Source organism: Limulus polyphemus, unplaced genomic scaffold, assembly GCF_000517525.1.
Source record: "Limulus polyphemus unplaced genomic scaffold, Limulus_polyphemus-2.1.2 Scaffold7197, whole genome shotgun sequence".
NCBI classification, from domain to species: Eukaryota; Metazoa; Arthropoda; class Merostomata; order Xiphosura; family Limulidae; genus Limulus; species Limulus polyphemus.
In genome coordinates, this window is record NW_013672807.1 from 26462 (window position 1) to 34180 (window position 7719).

Sequence of the window (7719 nt, forward strand, 5' to 3'; positions counted from 1 at the left end):
AATTAAATATTTCAACCCATTCATGCTTTTCATAATTCAAGAAAATATATTTGATTGTTGATCGGGAGTAAAAGGTAAGACCATTTCATTTTTCAAAAAAGTGAAGTAATAAGTTTCGTAAAGAGCGTGAACGGTAGCGTGAATGATTTTTTACTGAGAAAATAAGCAAACAAACAAACAAACAATCTCGGAGTTTTAGTAGTATACAGATAGATTCTTCAAGATCTTGTTTTTGTCATCTTACGCCTATTAATAAAGATGGGAACATTGACAGGGAAATAATATAACAGCCAATGCTGGGCTAGAGGTTTTCGTTTATAAAATTTTGTTGTTGTTCTCGACTTGCTTTTTAATTTATTACCTCGTCTCCATCCATAGTTACTATTTGCAAATAGTCAATAATATTGCAGGTCCATTTTATTGTTGTTCTTTCTACGCGCCATTATAACACATTTTCATTTCATCATTTAATATCTGTTGTGCATATATTGTTGTACAGAAGATATTTTAAAGTGATTCATTAGGTCGAAAACGAACAGATAGATAGATAAACCGATATGTGGCGCCATCTTGAAATTTTCATAAAAGTGACCCGAAAAACGGGGTTAACTCGGTAACCCGTGTCCCGATTATAACGAAACTTGTTTTATTCTGTTTCTATTATCAGTTCATTACAAATATGGCGCTATTGTGCACCGTTTTTGCTGTATTTAATAACAGACAAGCAAATACACAAACAATCTCATAGTTTTATTACTATATAGATTACATATTAAATTTCTGTATAATGGCTTTCTAATGCCTAACCCTTAAAAATTAATGTTAAAACGTCAAGTTTCAAGTTTTCAGTAGCCATCTGAAATTACAAGTATGACACCGTGACAATTACAGAAATACAACCAAGAGATAACTCAGCTGTCAGTTAAAATGAAAATAATCCTGACAAATTTATAACGAAATCACGTGAAATAGAATAAACTATATGAAAAATACTAAATATATAATAAAATAAATCACATGATAAATACAAATTGTATAAAAATTTGAAATTAAAACACATGTAAATATGTCAATGAAAAAAGGGAGGTTTATCGAATGAATGATTTACATTTAAATTTGGTAGGATAGGGGCTGACTTGTTTGTTAATGCTATTACCTCAACTGTAAGGACAGCTTTAAACTAGGTCTAGACAGTGGTGTGAGCTAGATTAACGAAGAAAAACAAAATACATAGTGTAGGGACAGAATAAAAAGTAGTTTTGATTGTCGCCTAAACTGTTAATGTAGTAATGCTAGAAGTATGAAAAATATAATGAATAATTTTAGAGCACTGATCGGAACAGAGGATTTTGGTGTATTACAAACAATTGAAACTTGATTAAATGTAGACAATTTTGATGACAGAAATTTCTTTAAAATACGGGGTTATATGTTGTTCAATAGGGATAGAGTACTAGAACAAGAGAGGAGGAGAGGTTTTATATGGAAAATGTAAATTATATCCTACTCAAGTTGAAAATATCAAAACTAATAGCAATAAGGTTGGTTTATTTGGGTTTCTCTTTGGAATTTGTCATAGACCAACAGGCTAACGGATGAAATTAATGAGGAACTCAAGAGCTAGATAAAGGATTCAATTTTCAATGAGTTCATGAATAGATTGAGAAACATTAAAGTCAAATCATAAGGGATAAAGGTTTTCAGAAACAGTTCAGGATGATTTTCTTAAGCAATTTGTTAGTGAAGATGCTAGGAATAATGCTATTTAAGATTTATTGTTAAATCTAATATAGAAATGGTTGGCATGGTAGAGGTTGGGGAATATATGGGTGCAAGTAATTATTGCTCAATTAGATTTGATGTTTTAATGCATATAGAGAAAATAAATAATGCTATTTTGGTTCCAAATTATAAAAATCAAATTTTAAAGAGATGAAACAAGACTTATCTTGAGAAACTTAATTAATTAATAGGAGATAATGATCGAATGCGGAAATATTTTAACAAAATTAAATATTCAAGATAGGCATGTTTCTTATAAAAAAAAATGGGGTGACGGCAAAAAAAAAACTCAGGTTGGCTCACAAAGGGTATGTAAAATTCAATTAAATTTTAAAAAGCATTATAAACACAAACATTTTAAATTTACTGCAATGATGGAAAGTTGAAATTATAGAAAATAGAAAGAGTTGGTCAAACGGGAATTATGTTTGTTTGTTTTGAATTTCGCGCAAAATTACACGAGAGCTCTCTGCGCTAGCAGTCCCTAATTTAGCAATGTAAGACTAGAGGGAAGGCAGCTAGTCATCACCACCCACCGCCAACTCTTGGGCTACTCTTTTACCAGTGGGATTGACCGTCACATTATAACGCCACCACGGCTGAAAGGGCGAGCATGTTTGGTGTGACGGGGATTCGAGCCGCGACCCTCAGATTGCGAGTCGAGCACCTTAACCACCTGGCCATGCCGGACCCCGGGAATTAGGAAATAAAAAATATACAAAAATGTTAGCTAAAAATGTAAGAATTAATAGTAAGAATTTCTTTGAGTATATTAAGAGTAAGAAAAATTTTAGGATGGAAGTAGGGCCTTTAAAAGTTGATACAGGAATGCTAATATCCAAAATTATTGGATGGCTCGATTATTAAATTCTAATGTTTCTTCAGTTTCTACAAATGAAAATTTAAGCAATATTAACTCATCCTAAATAGTTACTAGATGGTGTAACGAATGTATTATTATATTTTTATTTTAATATCAACGTTTGTTTAGATTAAGTATATATTTGAAAATATGCATAGCTTATAGTGTTAGATATGTATTGTGAAACTCCCGCCTATTCTCCAGAGTTGTAGGAGATTCTCGAGAGCAAGAATCAACAAGCTTAAATGTAGCCTCAACACACCTATAAATATAACCAATGCGACATGGCAAAGAGAGTATCTATTATTAGTTTGCTATAGTCAGTGTGCAATAAACTTCGGAAGCTATAACTGTGATTGTTACAGCGCTTATCAATAGGAAAACTTCAGATATTTGACCAGGGTTATTTACAAAGCTCGAATATTACAAATCATTTAACTTCAGTGGATTATCATCGGACAATAGTATTTTTATGAAAACATTATATAAATTCATCGTCAAAAACTCGGCATGTATGGCTGGTAAATAACAAAGGACAAAGCTAGCTAGCTTCCTGTTAAGTGAATTATACCTACATCAAATCCTAATGAACTCACTCATCGTGAACCCTCGATAAAATATCTAAGAAGTTCCAGACTAAAAGGAAGACTTTATACTGCTTGTAAGTTTGTGAAACTTTTGTTTATAAATCATTGTTTGTTATAAGTATTTGTAACAACTGTAATTGTAAATTGTATTGTTGTTTGTATATTAAAATATATTTGTGTTAAAAAAGAAAACTATGTGTATCAATATTGTTGGCAAATATCACAAAATGACTATATATCGGCATTTACTTAACTGGTAAATCCAAATTACAATTTAACTACTAAATTTAAATCTATCAGTTAACTCAATTTCAGACTATTTGAAATTCTAATAAGTAACAATGGAAACATGATTGAACAAGATTATGTCTTTAATTCTGAGCTTGTTGAGAAAAAGTTGGGAAGTTTAAAGAATGATAAAGCTCCTGGGCCTGATAATATTTACATAGTGGTTTTGAAGGAAGTTAAGAGTTGGATATGTCAGCCACTTGCTAACATTTTTATTCAAGTCCCTGAATAGTGGGTAGGTGCCAGAAGATTGAAAGTTAATTAATGTTACTCATCTTTTCAAGAGAGGTCAATAAAAATTGTCCAGTAATTATAGGCCTTTTAGTTTTACGTCAATGGTCTAAAAGTTTTTCCGTCTTATAAAAGATGCTTTGCAAAGTCATTTAACGAAGTAAAAAGTTTGGTTTCACTGGGGAGAGTCATGTCATATTAATATTTTTAAATTCTTTGAAGAGGTTACTGCCTATGTAGATGAGGGTGTTGGTGTGGATTTTGAGTCTGGAGTTTCAGAAAGCATTTGATAAGGTTCCACATAAAAGGCTTATTAAAAGTTATCTCTGTAAGTGTGGTGGATAGGTCGGCTGAATGGAAGAAAGCAGATGATTGTTATAAATAAAGTACAGTCAAACTGGATTCATGTCACAAGTAGGGTACCTCATGGCTCAGTGTTAAGATATTTGCTATTTTTGATTTACATCAATGACACAAACGAAGGAATGCTCAATACATTATTTAGATTTACTGATGACATCAAAGTTTTTTGTGTAGCTGGCTGTGAAGTAGATGCTGCTATTTTACAAAAGCATTTGGATTATTTGGAGAGCTGGGCAAATAAATGGCAGATGGTTCTTAATTATAATAAATGCTTGCGGAATATCACAATTAGAATTATAAATATAATTTTGATGGGAATAACGTTAACAGTGTTATGGAAGAAAAAGAGGTTGTTATTCTGGTTGTTAAGTCTTTTGAGCCATCCAAGCAATGTATACTGTTGATAGTGGTTGGACAAATAGGATTTTAGGTTGTATCTACAGAAATATTGAATACAAGTTTAAACACCTTATAATGTCATTGTATAGTTAATTGGTTCGACCATATCTAGAGTATTATGTTCAGTATTGGTTTTTTACCTTAGAAAGAACATTGAACTGTTGGAAAGGATTCAGAAAAGGGCTACTAGGATTATACCTGGGGTGGAAAGGTTATCATACGACATCTCTGAAATATTTTCTCTGGACAAAAGTATAGTTAGAGGGGATTTATTGGGGTGTTTAAGATTATAAAGGGAATTAACAGTTGTGATGCATCATCTTTTTTGTATTTAATGGTGATAATAGTAAGACTAGGGGACATAAATATAAATTCTGGCAGAGTAGGAGTCATCTTCAGCTAAGACAGCTATATATTTCTAACATGATTGCCTTCAGGTGTGGTAATGCAGTTACTTTAAGGGAGTTTAAGGAAATGTCTGATAAATATTTGAATGGTATGTTCTGGCTTTGGGTATTTTACATTTAATTTAGAGTTTAGTTTGGTAAATATGATAATGGGTCAAAAGTTCCAATATTTTCCTTAAATTGTATGTATGTGTAATTAGGCCGTCAGCTCAAGCCACTCACCTTTAAATCCTATTCTGACGTCCTAGGGTTTGAAAAGTAACGATTAGAATCTATTGATAGACGACTTTTCATACATATACTAAACGTTGTGCTCATGTAATCATCCAATATATTTGTTTTCGTGATAAATCATCTGCACTCATTTGGTGCAATGTAGGTGGGATTTTTATATGCAAGCTACCTGTCACACTAAAATATAAACAATATATAAAAAATATAAACAATGGAGAGCATTAATCATCTGGGAACTCAAAATATCCACTATGTCGAGACCAAAATCCACCAAAAATCAAAGCTGTGGTGCTGTAGGTCACAAAAGAAGCAGTTATAGCATCTTATAGCCATATTGTAGGAAAAATATAGAAACTGTTTTTAAATATGGCTTGAGTTAAATGGCGAATGTTACAACGTTGTAATTTTTGATACATATTTCGAGTTCATAGACTTTATTGGCATTCCCTCAGACATAGGATATCATCCTACCTGCTGTCGTCGATTCATTGAAAAAAGGTCATCAGAACTGATTGAGAAACGGTGAGCCAAACATTCACAGGAGTGCTTTCTTGGTATAGAAGGTAAATATCACAAACGACATTCATAAAAAACCTGTGATCCAGATCTACTCAAAAACAAAGCTACATCAGCACTATCATATATTAGAAACATCAAAGTATTCGTTGATCCTCGACAATGGAGAAAAATGCCAAAAGAGTAATTCTAAGACTTGTAACTGCCGACTGTTAATGCTGCCAAATATCCATTTCTAGATACATAGTGAAAGCAGCGAATCTATCAGACAGCCTAATGATTGCTTGCAAGGAATTCATTTTGGTTAACTTGTATATCCCTATTGGCATTACGACTGAAGAAAAGAAATAGAGTAGTTTGTTTGATCTTTTCATAAATATTGGCACAAAAATAACAAATGTAATGATTATAGATTACTCTTATATCCAAAGCAATATTTGACAGGACACTGACCAAAATGTGAGAGGAAGATCATTAAAGGAAGCACTTTCAAAACATGAACTCTATTGTAATATAGCCAATAATAATACCCCCAAAAGAAATATAAAGTAAAGGGGAGACTCTATCTCAGTCATAGGGTTCACCATTGTTACTCCTATTGCAATCCTTGAGTTGAAATGAAATATATTGTCTTTAATTAGCAGTGACCACAAGCTCATACATATACATATAGCCAAGAAAGAGCCATCTCAACCTCCACTCAGACTATAATATTCCAATTTAGAACACGATAAAACCATCATAAACAAATACAAAAATAAAATAAACCCAAGTTGAAGGCAAAAGAAGTAGAGAAAGCCGGAAAGAGAAGGCTGAAGCCAATAAGACGTACACTGAGGTCATAAAATGTAATTAAAGAGAATGTGAGCTTCAACAAAAGAGAGTAAAATTCAGCAAAACCACCTTAGAATTTCAGTAAAAAGAAGAGATAAGATAGGCAAGTAAGCAATGGGATACAATAGACATTAATATAGTAACTGGCAAAATTTATAAAACAAATATCAAATGCATCTGTGATAGACTTGATCCAGTGATCTAAATGAAATGAAGAATATTCTTCTAGCAATAAAAAAGATAGGTTCTACACCAGACCCAGCTGGTGTGAGATAGCTCTAGGTTAAATCTCACAATTTGGAAGAGAAAGTAGAGCTAGCTGAAATAATTGATCTGCCTATGATATAGGGAAAATTAAAAAGAACTTCAGAGAATGCTAGTTGGCAATGCTGCCCAAACTCTACAAAGACCATCACACACTAAAGGGATGTAGGCTAATAACAGTGTTTCATTCATTGTAACGTGCATGAAAATGGTAGCAGTAAAAGCCTTGTTCGAGACCTGCCTATTGAGGGGTAATGAACGAGACTAAAATTATTCACCCCTTCAAATGTCATGGCAGTCACGCATAGTATCGAGTAGTGTATGCAGCCATCATATCACTGTGCTGTTGGGCTATTTGACCTTGGAGATGTCTAAAATTAAGTGCCTGTTGGCATTTTAGCAATGAGTCTCAGACATTCCCTGATATCAGCATTTGAGAGAGAAGGTAAAAATTCAGAATTACAGAGAATGAAATCATTTACATTGTTACATATCTGCTTGTTTGATAATTTCCCGTAAAAATTCTTTCCGAGAAACTTCAGCGATACAAGTCCTTTCTTAATGAAAACTAGTTCATTCTTTCTCGTTACAAACTTTGTAATACACTTAATTTCCACAGTCACTTTAAACTTAACTACTTTTATAAACACACACACTATAATTCACACAGTTTACTTACAGGTTGACTCGATTACCTGTCTCTATATCTACCTATCTGCAAAATTATTTCTCCGCTTTATTTGCTGGACTTATATACTAAAAAAGAGGAACAGACTAGAGTTGCCAGGAAAAGTCAGGATCCTTCTAGAAACTCCAGCACACGTGCTTCCAGCGTTGCGTGACTTCCGCTGTTATAACACTGCCCCTTCCTTAGTATTGTTCGTCCCGCACAATATCCACTTACATTAAACCAATCGATAATTAACAATAACTTGATAAAATGTACAGAATT